Raw genomic sequence first — 14,013 nt, 5'->3', positions numbered from 1 at the left:
TTTGCAGTGGAGACCCTCTGTATAGTCTCTGAGGACCCCAGGGGTCCTAGACAGCAGTTGAAAACCGGTGCTTTATAGCATTATTACCCAGGGACTGGCCATGCCACCATCCTCCTTCCCCAGCCTTACTGCCAATAGATCAGCCCTTGGGTGTATCATGGGGGAATTCTTTTTTATTCACATGTTCTGACAGTTGTCCTTCTGACCAAGTGGGTGAGAGCCAAAAATCTTAAATAAATGCTCTTTCTGTATCTCGAACATATTGTTGTGGTTTATGGGTATGTTCTGAAATATAGGGTAATAGATCTGCAAGGGTGTGCCCTCACCAAGGAAGAGAAAAATGCTTTAGAAGCAGCCCAGCCATTTCAAACACACAAGGCCTCCATGTTCGTAAGGACCAAATCTATTGCTTGTTTAGGTCTTCTTACTTCATCTGATTAACGATTTCAATCTTCTTAATAATTTACAGATCACTATGTATTGCTACCAAGATTCATGTTTTATACAATATATTTAAAAAAATATTGTAGTCATTGTATTTAATGCATTGTGTAAATGTACTTTCTGCAGAATGTAAGCAACTTAAACACTGTAACTTTTTACGTTCATGTAATTTTTGTTGGCATTTATAGGGATTGTAACTTGTGAGCTATTTTGTTGAAGGTGTCAGTTAAATGAAAAAAAATGAAATGCCTAAAATCGGAGGAGACTGCCAGTTCAAACACCATTATGCTAAGATTCAGTCAGTCTTGCTAAAGCTGTACTGTACATGTCTAAAGAACTGCGCCTATCTCAATCAAATTAGCTTTTCTTACAGCACTTGTGAATTTAATGTCTTATTAAATGTGCAATCCACATTGCAGCATATGATACAATTACCTATTGCAGCTATACAAGCTTTGCTAGTGTTGCTTTATAAATAATAAATATCTGACATTCCAATTATTGTTAGGTATTTTAATAATTACCTATGTAACCAGTCAAACTGTAAAATGTGTTTATTTGTACAGTGCCATTTTAAATGTTAGATATTAAAAATTAATGGAAATGATTAAGATACTTTAAAACTGCAAATGGTATATTTAAATATTAAGTCATAAGTAATTACGCAGAAAGAAATATTCATCCCTGTAGTTAGGGCAATTATAACAATTTCCATCGAGGGAATTCTCAGCTTGATTTTTGTTCTGAGCAATAGTGATTAACATTATGGTTATTAATTGAAGTCATTTTCTAAGACTTAGGGTATTTTTTTCTGGAAGGAGACTCAATCCTGTGGAAGGACTGTTAAGAATGTTAATAAAAGATAATACCCAAGTATCTACATTGATTTTTCTTTTTTTTCTTCCTGTGGGTTTGAAGGGTCAATCATACTTTCAGAAACAATGGGGCTTTTCACAGCAGGTTACAGTATTACTCCTTCCTGACATCTTTTAGCTGTGTACAAAGTTCATTAACTGTGAAAAGAATAGGGAAAACCCAAGGGGAGGACTGGATTCAAGGTCACCAATCATATTTAGGTGTCAGGCCCCGAAGGGATTATGTCATAGACCTCAAAATAGTGACTTTTATCTCCACTTGTTAGACTCCTCTCAAAAACACAACAGTTTAATTAACCTCAACTTCACCAACCTCAGTTTTCCATAGTTAAAATACTTGAGTAGTAGATCCAATCATTGTCAAAATATGTCACTGCATATTCTTTAAAGTTGGCATCTACCTAAATTAAAGAGAAGCATTGTTGTTTCAACTGGAGGAGTCACGTTGTACATGAACCAGTTACTGTACTGTATTTTGCATAAATATATTAATTTCACTGTTTAAATACTCCATTAAACATTTTTTTAATTGAAAAGACTTAAAGTGAAATGGGGAGCACTTTGTTAGGGCTTTTGATGTTTAAAGGTTACACACAATATACAGTAGTGTGAAGATAACAAAGTTACAATAAATTAATGTTACTGCTGAAACAATGCCAATCTTCTTCAAAATATCCAACAATAAGAAGTTTTATAGCAAAAAACTCTTCCACTGCACACACTGTATACAGTAAAAGACATACTATTTTTAATGACATATACAGTCAGTACTGTACATGAATTCTTCTCTTTGCTTCAAAAAGAACCCATAATTTAAAGCAATAATGTTTCCAATGTGTTCTGTACAATGATTTCAGTGTTAACAGGGATGTGGTGCACATAACTTAGAACATACAGCTGAGGTAATTGTGTGAACATTGTCACTCTGTTAGACAAACTACTGTACTTGTCTCTCGCAGGGCTAACTTTCTGCCAGAATTCCAACTGTTGCATTGTTTTGCCAAGTAGTAAGTCCATTATTATGTGCTACATACAACTTTCATATTCTATTTCATAGACTGGTTTGTGTCTCAAAGAACACTAATGGAACCATTGCTTGCTCTGCCAGTCTTAACATCAATTTATATGGTTGAACTAAATTAAAACATAAACTCCTATTACTCTCTTCCACACCATTTTAGCATGAAAATAATATGCACATGACATCAAGCTTTCAGAAAAGCTATGACCTGTTTTAAAAACCACATGAGTATATAAGAATGAACACAGCAGTTGTCCTTTCATAGAATGTTATTACAGAGGGAACTGAGGTCAAATTGCAGAAATGATAGATTGAAGGTGCTTTGAAATAAGTAAGTTCTCTTTTTCTGAACACTACACATTGACCTCGGCAGTTCTGACAATTACATCCATCACTCGTGTGAAACCATTCCAACATGCATAACTAGTCTTCAATGTGGCCAAATAAGCTGGATTTAGGAATAACAGAAATAGATTGATGTACAATGTCAACACACAGATGGATTGTGTTCTTTTCTTTCATGCATTTTCTTATTTTTTCAAGGGTATGGCTGCATCATAAGTCAATTGTGGCCACAAATGTTTGATTACTTGCTTGCTCATGATATAGCTGAATCAAACTGATATCGATCATATGAGGAAAACAAAAATAATTAACGAAATTACGGTCAATAGAAAGCAACCATTCTAAAACTGAATAAACATTACATTTCTTTACTTGCAGATGAATAAGAAATAGTCACAGGCTCAAATTGTTTTATTATCGATTTTACAATCCTTTACTAATTGTTTAATTTTGTTTAACAATTACTAACAGCTAATTTTGTTGAATAAAAAATGAATGTTAAAGTAACTCAAAAGTTGGATTCATTTGACCAAATAGTATTCTGTAATAAAACACACATGCTGTAGAGACATTGCTACACATATTTGGCATGGATTCGATCAGAAATTCGAACTACTTGTCAATATCAAATTCCAGATCCAGTAAATAATGGCAGTTTTCTGACTTGGAAGACACAAGAGACTTCTGGCAGTCTGAAAACAGCCATCAAGTGGCACTCATGGAATTACTGGGCGGGGCTGAAGTTTTGATTTAATCTCAACCTATGTATGTACTGTATATAGAAGGGGCATAATCATAGAAAATGAGAAATACAGTTAGAGACATTGGCCAGACATTGCCAAGTATTGGCACCAAGTATCTGAAAGATAGCTATTCACTAATATCTTATTGTTACATATTAACTAATGTTTTAATGCTGTATCCACTTGGAAAATGCACTCTTCCTAGCTAGAGATGATTGTTTTTATAATAAATTTAAATATAGGGTGCTGATGCTTATATTTGCAATGCCACAAACATCTGTAAAGTTGTCTTTAAGAGTACTGGCACCCTGTATCTGAAACTATGAATATCACCCAGAAAGTAATGCCTGACTTGATTAAATATTCAGAGCTACAATGAACTCCCCACTTTGTGCTGTACAGATTTTAAATATATCTACAGAGCAATTAGTTGTCAAATACAGTTTGAAATTAGAAAAAAAGTGGGGTATCACTGTCTGGGTGATTCTTGCTAGTAACAATAACAGGTTAACCTACCCCATGCATAAATAACTGTTTTTAGGAAAGAAGGTTGTACTAGTGTGGACAAACAAAAGATGAAGAAAGAAAGGTATGCATTTATGTTAAGGTTGAATTGATTAAACCAGAGAAATGAATTTTTAACCATTTACACCTGTGCATTTATTGCAGACAGCTGAGCAGAGTATGTTAAGTCACAGAAAACTTGCTTGCATTCTTTTTGAATGTACTCTACTGTATGCCAGTAATTTAAAGGACTGAGTATTATCTCACAATGTAAAACAAAAATAAGTTGATTTACATTCTGCTTCCTCAAAAATAAGTTGTGAAAAAAGACTTACACTTAGATTCTTCAGAAAATATGTGCATTCAATCATCAAATGGCTTTGATGAAAAAGTTAAATAATGCTGTATTTTTGTTTCCCAGTTTATCTTGGAAATCACCAAAGCTAGCCCAACCAGTATCCTGTTTATACAGAACTTCTGGCTCTATTGTTAATACTGTCATACAGTGTGAGGTCAATGATTGCATTTGTAATCTAAAGATATCTATATATTTAAGTCTTCCTTAAATTTTCCACTTGACTGAATTTTTTGCAGATAACCGTTCTCTAAAGAAAGGGCTTTTACATCACAAAAATGGGAAAAAAGCAAACTAATTCACCTTGCAACCTTGAACACAGCCACTGGTACAGAACAAGATGCACTCTCTAGCTTTCACTACCTTACATACTGTATAGTTGATTATATTTATTTGATCTGTACACCCTGTTTAAAAAGACTATAGAATTTGCTTCAGACAAAACTGTGTTTCATGCATACAGCTAGAATTTTTTTCTTGTAAGAACGTTCGCTACATTTCTGCTCTGTTATTGCTGGAAAAATGACAAATATTAAATGTAAAACTTTATGTTGTGTACTCTACAACATTAAGGGGAATATTGAATTTCTGTGACCCCCACAAATAATAAACAATAATATATTAGAAATAATAAAAAATTATAATATATCTAAATTTAATTTGGTAAAGTATTTTTAAAAAGTAAATATTTAAGAATCCAAACATACCTTGATTTAAAACAATTCAATGTAACTTATAAAATGAGTTCATTAAAATAATATGAGAGTAGATTGAAATGTACACAGAATATAACATTTTCATTATTACTACATCATTAAGTACCTTCTGGTTTATTGGGTTGATAAATAATCTTTCTTAAAATATCTGTTGATATACTGTAGTTTAGAAGTAAAAAATTACTATCTTTAAAAAAGCATTAATTTTGGCTTATTGTCAGAGCACTATAAAATGTTAACAAATTTAGCCAAACAGCTAAATTGGGTTATGTCCAGAATTATGTTTGGTGAAAAATAGGTAATTGTTATATATATTTTTTATTTTACACATACAATTTTTAAATGCTTGTATAGTTTAAAGAGGAAATGCGTGTTCACTTATTGGATCATCAATGTATTTACATATTGTTCAGAAACAAAATTTGACTGTTATATGTACTGCATAGATAATAATATTACTGAAAAAGGAAAATAAATCCTCTGCTAAAATGTCTTATTTTTAATGTCAGTTTCAGAGAGCTTTGCAATGCTCAGAAGAAAACTGACTTCTTCCCAATAAATATTTATTTGCAGGTATTTATTAGGCCAAGCATCATTATAACTTCTAATTAAGCTTCCAAAAATGACATTTCAAAAATAAAGAATGTAATAAGTATGAAATCTATAATACAATCACTTAATAACGGATATTAATTGTATTTAAATCTCACAATCATTCCACAAATTGAACATTTAAATAACTCTATAAACGTTTTAGCTTTTAGCTTAAACTAGTCATACATTTAAAAAAACATTTTGTTTAATTATTGTTAGAAAAACTTTAGTTGTCCCTTGCATTGAACATAATTGTTCTATGCAGGAATTTCATTTCTGTGAGTTTAATACTGATCATGCTGTCATTTCGTTCTTTATTATGTCAGTAGATAAACTTCTAAATGCACATGGGTGTATAAAGTATCTCCTGAAATCTAATTTGTAAAACACATCAAAGTGTAAGCCATTGACTATAGACATTTTCCACATTTTATGGAATTGCCATAAAACCACTTGCATTATTTGTCTTAATGTTGTTGTATTTAAATCTACTCAAATAAATTGGATGTAATCTTATCCATAAAATCTGTCTTTGACAGACAACATGCTTTCTTATTTCGTCATACCTGTATTTTATATTTAATAATAATACACATTACATTTCATCTATTTTTTAACAAACCAGGATGAGGCATTAAGAAAAAAATGGATCTGTATTGGTGTTGGCAGAAATGTATTCAATAAACTCAAAACAAAATGCAAATTATTTATTTTTATTTTAGAAGTTTTTTTATAAAGCTTTGTAAAAACATGCCTAACACTTGGAAATATGGTAATTGATTGTTTGTTGGGGCTTTGCTGTCTTTTTAAAATTCTTGTTTTTCATAAAAAGCTTGATAATATACAAGCGTGCTTGTATGCCAACAGGCGTTGCTTCAGCTGAGATGTGAACCACGGATTTTCCTTTCCTGTACCCTCTGCTGTTACAATATTACTATAAAACCATCCAGTCTGTATAGTTCCTATAAGAGGGCAATAATTCATACATAGTTTGCAAGAAAAAATAAAATAATACTTAAGATAGCGACGCTCAGAGTATGTCACTTTACTGCCATGTCCACTTGCTCAATTTTAAACAGATCAAAATGTACAGAATTGCTTGCTTCAGTATGTAAGGCGTAAAGCACTCATTTTGTAAGGACAGGAGAAGCACTTGCATTCAGCACAAACTAAAATGGAGAGGGTATTTTTGGGATTAAATTAAGGAACTTGGACTCATAGCACCCTCTATGTGCATGTTTGTATACTGCATGTCTTTTTGCTGTAATTGTCTGTGTGCCTGCTGCTTCAGAATTTTAACAGAAACCATAAAGGGAAGTTCTTTAAAGGTTTCATCAACTGTGACTGGCCTCAGTTGGCAGTAACCCATGTTATACAGGCCACAGTTATGACATCCTCAAAGAACTCCCCTGAAGGAGGGTATGTCTAGAAGGAGAATATCTGCTCAGAAGTTTCCCACCTTCCCTGAACCATATCTGCAGTGCCACCCCAGGAGGGAAGAAAGAAAGCTTTGAAAAATAACACCTTTGTTATTCCAAGTGTTAGAGATGAAGCAGAATTTGCAGATGGCCCTGAGGTTTTTGCACCCTTCACCAAACACAGATGGAAACAAGTTTCTTTGAACTGCACAGAAAATCTTCTACAATGGCTCGCAAAGAGGCAGCCACCGGTGGCTTCAAACCTCCTGCAATTTTATGGTCAGGTGATGACAGCACATTGTTTTTTTTTACATTAGTAGACAGATGTACTTATAAATTTATAAAGCAGTGGACATGACACACCTTTTAGCAAGAGCCAGTGGATATTCCAGAGGAATTCATGATATTTTGGCTGTTTAACATTGTGTCATGCTGTCTGTATACTATTTGAAACACATCTGTGCTAACTTTAATTCATTAATTGTTTTTAAAGATTATTATTATTATTATTATTATTATTATTATTGCATGTAAAGCTTATGCAATCCTCTTTGCATATACAACACAATACCCTGTGAAGTGAAGTGAAGGTGAAACTTTCTTCATATGAAAGGCTTTAATGTTTCAAGGCTGTGTAGCTTTAAGATAGCTTTCTAAGCCAGAAACAATATACTATTTCACTTGGTCTTTTGAAAAGCAATTTTTGTTTTTTTGCAAATAGTTTTCATTTAATTTACTTCATTTATCAAGATGCAAGCATGTCAGCTTCATGACAATCATTAGTCTTGAACAACAATTCAAATAAATGGACTTACAGATGCATTTGTATTTGTAATATCGAGAAATTCAAATTTGCTTGGGATTTCAAATGCTTGACATTAATATCACACATATATTTTTGAACATACACTATGGTAAAATGCCTTTGATGATTTGTCTCATTCTTGCTGGTGCTTTTTGTAGTCACCACAGTACAAAACATACCAGTGGTATGATATACCAGGATAACTTATACTCCAGTCTACCCTAGACACTCTCTGATGCTAACACTTATCATTAACCTTTATCTACAGGTTTACAGGTCTACAATAAAACACATACTGTATATTGACAGAAACCAGGAGCCATAACACACTAGAAAACTTTGGAGTTTGTATTAGAAAGCATAAATCACTCCTGTCCAAGTCTTGGTGACGGCTGTTTTTCCCAAACCAGGAAGAAAACAGCATGTTGAACTTGGGATAGTGTGGAATTCTGAATCATTTTGGCCAAGAGCAGACAGCTTTAAAAATCTGACTTTGGCAGCTCCCTTACTCAATGTCTTGCACTTCTCTTCCAGAATTACAACAACAGGCCCAACCCTCTGCTTTAGCCCAGGCTACAGGGAATATTTGTACTTTTCTTTACACCACCTTGGCAGTGATTAAGGAAATGTACTGTAAATGACTATTTTATTACAATAGGAAGTATTGAAATGTATTGAGAGAACGCTGACATTTGCAAAAGTGTCCAAATATTGTACACTATGTTGTGACCAGGACAGAAAATGATTAATTAAACAAATTGTGCCAATGAAAGTTGAAAAAAATATAAAGTAATATAAAGTATACAATGTTAAAAGTATTTAACCACAAATTGGTTAAATGGGGTTACGTATTGTATAATGAGCCCTCTTTGGAACTTGGTTTAAATTTTAAATAATAATAATAATATATAAAATATATAATAATAATAATAATATAATAGTAATATATTTTTTAAATAATACCAGTCTTAAATAACTTTGTTGATCTGGTGGTACAGTATATTCCACTCTATTCCAGAGCCAGTCGCCTTGAAGTCAATTTTACATGATTACATATAAATATTTACATGATGCTGTATCATAATGGCATCCTTTAAAAGGCAATTTTATAGGGGCCACACTAGTAATCAGTTATCTTTGTTTGTTTAATATACAGTATATACATCCTTAGAAAGTCAAGAAACAATTTGCTAACCCCAAAATGTTAGCTTGGGCAGTGCCCTTGAAGCGCCCATCATGAGAATATTTCTTCTACAATTCTAATAAAGGACCAGTTTATCATCAAGTATTATTTAAATCCAGGCCTGTTTAGGCAATTAAAATTGATAGCACTCACTTCTCACATCGAGGAGGCTTAACAGGTCATAAATTAAACACTCAGGATAAGACTCAGGGCGGAGGGGAAAAATCTCATTAGAAGGGATGTTATTATGCAGCTAGTAAACATTTTCAGACACAAAAATAAAAAATAAACACGGAACTCTGTATGTTAAAACTTGTATTGCATTTGTTTTTGTATTGCAAGAATATTTCCGTTCTGAAAAATATGTGCAAACCAACTATTTTTAAAACCGTAGGGGGCACACTACTCTTGAAATAATATGTTATTTTAATGAGTGTTGCTAGCTCAGTGGTTAATACATCCGCTGCTCTTTGGCTTGTTGGATTGAGGATAATCACACAACAAATTTGACATGTGTAATGATATTTTACACAGGCTCATCGAGTTCTCCTGTCACAGCTGTGAATGCTTAGCTACCCCATGCCTATTTGTCATGTAAATTCTGCAAGTATGACAGTGGATCTATTCTGTACACCTTGTGCTTCTTTGGATGGTCAGAGAAACTTGTTTTTCTATGCAAATCAAATACGTGAGCAGATTTTAATGCGTTAGATATTTCATTTTTGGTGCCATGAAAATTTCCTTCCTGTTAAAGAGTGTCCCTGAAAGTCCGTTTTTTATTCGGAAAAAGAGTATTAACACAATCAAATTATCAAGTTAATGAACAGTTATTGTACAGAGAAGTTCATCTTCTTTTGTTATGAAGAGCAGCTTAGAGAGCTCATTCACTGTCTTCACAAACTGTCAAAGTGGAGCATCCAATCACATGCCACCAGTGAAACAGTGGGACAGAGAACAAGGCACATCATACAGCTCTCCCCCTGCCTGCCGGGTCAGCTGCCATTGCACACGGGCTGTCCATCACTGACTGATCATGTCTGAACAAACCCTATTATGAGCACTCAAAAACACAAACACTGTGACTCAATGGGCTGCACGTCCCCTAACCAGGATTTCTCTTTTGGTCTACAAAATATGTAAACATTCTCTGGTCTTTGCATGAGATGAAGAGAGGGACAATATAGAGAAGCTGGTTTTATTCACAGATTGCTGGAGAGGTTTTTCAGAAAAGGGGGTAAAACAAATCATGTTGGTTCCCTCCATAGTAATCCTATAATATTGTTTCATTAGTCCAGCAGAATACAACAAAGTACAGTACATGCACACATGCATTTTCTACTCTAAAGCTCTAAAGCTTCTAAAGCTTCGTTCTGCACACGATATAGTTTAATTTTATATACAAACCAATTTGTCTACTGTACTCTGTCAGCCCTCTACCATCACTCCACCTGGTACAATATCTGAATATAATCTTTTCTAATGTTGTACATATCTGGTTATATACTGTTTTCTGTAGCAAACTAGGGCACATGTTTATGCAGACATTAGTACATCCACAGAAGCAAGTGAAAGTGGAGTTTGGATCATTTCCAAAACAATTATAGAGTCACCCTGGTAACTAATGCTGTGTAGCAGTGTGAAGCTCATTGCTTACTCCCAGATAACAGTACTGCATACACATTCATCAGAAATAAAGGGCAAGACTGCATACAAAAAGACATATCAGAGAGTGTCTAACAGAAAGATATCATAAGCTAAGAACTTTGATGGTATTATATCTACTTTGAAAAAAGAAAAGTGATTTTTTTTTTCTCTAGAAATTGCATTTATAGCTTCTTGTAAGAATATGTCTGCCTGTATAATTTTATTCTTCTTTTGTAATTATTGGCATGTTAGCATTGATCATTTTTATGGTAAAAATCTTACATACCTGGAAACTGCATATACTGTACAGTTCACAGGCTTGAATGACTACCTTTGTTAAAATTGAGTGTTAACCTATGAAAGCGGCAGCCTTATGGTGAAAAACTCATGTTTTGGTCTGTGAGAAGAGCAGAGACATCCATATTTGTTTCATAGCGTTTGCTGTTTGTTTTACTTTTATAGCTTATTAATTGGTATATACTGTATTATGTGCTAACCTTGAAAGAACTCAGTTTTACTTTAGAAATATCTAACTCTTTCTACACTTGCATAGTGATTTCAGCACTACAACCCTGGTCTTTTGTATCTGTTTACTGACACATTTCAAGCAAACAAACTTGAAGTTTGAGTCAGAGTCTGTAAAACACTTCCATTTCTGGTAATGTTTTCATGACAAAAAGGGAGCTGTTATTATTTAGACCATAGATTTACACAGCAAGAAAATAAATGCCAACTGTTCACAGGTTTATCCAGATTAATGTGGCCAAGACACCTATTTTTGTGAGAAAGTGTCATTGTGGCCTTTTTTGTACAGCATGCAGATGTTTTTCAGTGGATGCTTTTTTGGTGTGTTTGTGCAGTTGTTGTTTAGTAAAGGCGTTAATTGTAAGTTCTTGAACCATTTTCTTTGATCTTTAAAATGAGAGAGCAATGGGGGTGGGTGTCTCTTTTACTCTAGGTCATTATTGTTTCAAATTAAACATTTAACAGGGCATTACAGATTTAAATATCTTTATTTATAATTGGGTGGTCTCAATTCTACTTCATTATTAAACAATTACCTAAATTCATACAAATTAGTCAAGCAAATTTGTCTAACACCCAGTTACATGGGAATTAGCAGGTTGTTCCCTTTCAGCTTTGTTACACTAACTGCTCTCTCTTGCACATGTACCACAATGTGGTAACAACAAGGATGTTAAAAAAAGAAAATTTAACTCCAAATTACCTTTTTTCAGCACACTGAATATGAACGTACTAATGGTCATTATGTTATTCCTATACAATCTAGTCCAAATTACTGTATCTTACTTTGATTGTATTGTATTAAAGACTGAAATCACCTTAAGCATTTACAAAGTTCTGAAGAGCAAATAACAAAAGCTACAAAGTCTCACAAACTCCTAAAACTCATTACTTGAATCCATCATGGAATTAAACAGATTTGTCCTGAAACTAAAATGATCTGCCCTTATAGTCTAGCTTCACAGAACTCTGAATGTTAATGCATTGCACTGATTTGATTGGCTTTCCAGGATGTGATGCCCAAGCACAAAATATTTCACACAGCTTGATAAATAATTCCATAGAAAAAACCAAAACACTAGCACATCTATTTTAAATTATGCATAGGAAGGGTGAATAATGTTATTAGTCATTTATTAATTAAAGATGCCTCCTTAGTCGTTTCAAGCTTAAGTGTCAGCTTGTCGACACCAGACCCTTCATTTGTTCTCATTAGAGAATTCTGCAGAAATCAATAATTGCATTCAGGGGAATAATTTATTATTTAAAATTTGTGTAATAAGCTTGACACGGTCACTGTCAGCAGTTGTTTTATAGCGTGGATCATTTTTCTAGAGATACACTTCACATTCTTATTCTTCTCATTTAACTTAATTGTCCATTTTTTTCTTTGATTTTTCTGGTATCTTTTAAAGGTTATGACAATTTTATTCTTGATTAAAGTGTTTCAGAATAAGCTGTGCGTACTCTTTTATTTTTCCTTTGTTCAGTACATGACTTGCGACTGAGGTAATGCGAACAGTATGATCTGCATAGTCCCAGAACTGATTGTGGGAAGAATCATAGCAAAGCAACTCTGCTCATGGGCAAGTAATGAAGCAGGGAGCCCACTGTGGGAGATACCTGCTTGGAGTAGCATGACTGTGGAGACCTTCACACATTAATCACTTCACACACAGATGGTAAACACAGGGTCCAAGAGCAGTTCCCTGCTTTATTCAGGTTCAAAGCAAAGACAGAAAACAATCAGAATGTCTTTTTTATCATAACCTTATCAACATTGGAAACAGTACCCTCTTTACTGGAAGAACTGCCTGGTTTCCCTGACCCACATGTAAAACAATAGCAACTTTCCAAGACCTACCCATGCTTTTTAACAGCATTGGGTCAACAGTTTTCTTCCCAGTCTACCAAACATAAGTGAAGAACACACTCCCTTTTGTACAAGCAAGCACTATGTGAATATCCTGCATTCCATACAATTAATATTTGTACAAGCAGTAAGCCATTGACATCAGGTGAACTAGTTTGAGAATTTGTGAATGGCTCCCTCTGGTGGTTGCCTTATTGTCATTACAGACCCAGAGTCCACACGAACAATCTATTGCAGCAAATAATTGAGCCCAGCATTCTTGAGCTGTGAGGCTGCATTGCTAAAGCATTGTCCTTGTGCTGCCCACACTGTCAGTACAAATCTGTACTTATCACAGCTGTTAGACTGTGAACTGCCATTAAATCAACTGATGCGATTGATAAGCACAAAGGCAAATGAAGATTATATTATGATTTGTAAATATTACATCTTTTATGAAAAATGAAAAAACACTGAGATACAGAAGGACAAATACATTAATAAAAAACAAAGAAAAAATAATGAAGCTGTATAAGACTTAGACCTTTTACTGAAAAGACATGTTCACTCTAAAAAGGAATGCAGCGATAAACCTAGTTATTATATAAGAAATAAACACTTACATTATACAATATGTATTACTGTGCTTTTTAATGTGTTAAACACAGGTCTTGAATGAATACTTGTTTATATATCACCTGTTACAGTATTCACAAATGAATTGTATACACAGCTGGTTACATACTGTATACTGTACTGTACTGGTCTAGTTTTACCATCCAAAGTGATACCAAGATCAGTCATTTGGGTCATTTTGGGATAGAATTTCTTTTGTCGAGTTACAGTACATACTTTTGCACATATTTGGATCTGTGTCTTGTTTGTGTTCTTTTTTTAAAATAAAAATACAAGTTACAGTACAACCACCATTTGTGATAAAACAACCCTATAAGTTTTGTGTTGAAGACATTTTTTAAACAAATAACCTT

Source organism: Atractosteus spatula, chromosome 4 (genome assembly GCF_055471065.1).
Source record: "Atractosteus spatula isolate fAtrSpa1 chromosome 4, fAtrSpa1.hap1, whole genome shotgun sequence".
NCBI lineage: Eukaryota > Metazoa > Chordata > Actinopteri > Semionotiformes > Lepisosteidae > Atractosteus > Atractosteus spatula.
The sequence above is the reverse complement of the archived record's forward strand: the minus strand, read 5'-3'. Positions refer to the sequence as shown.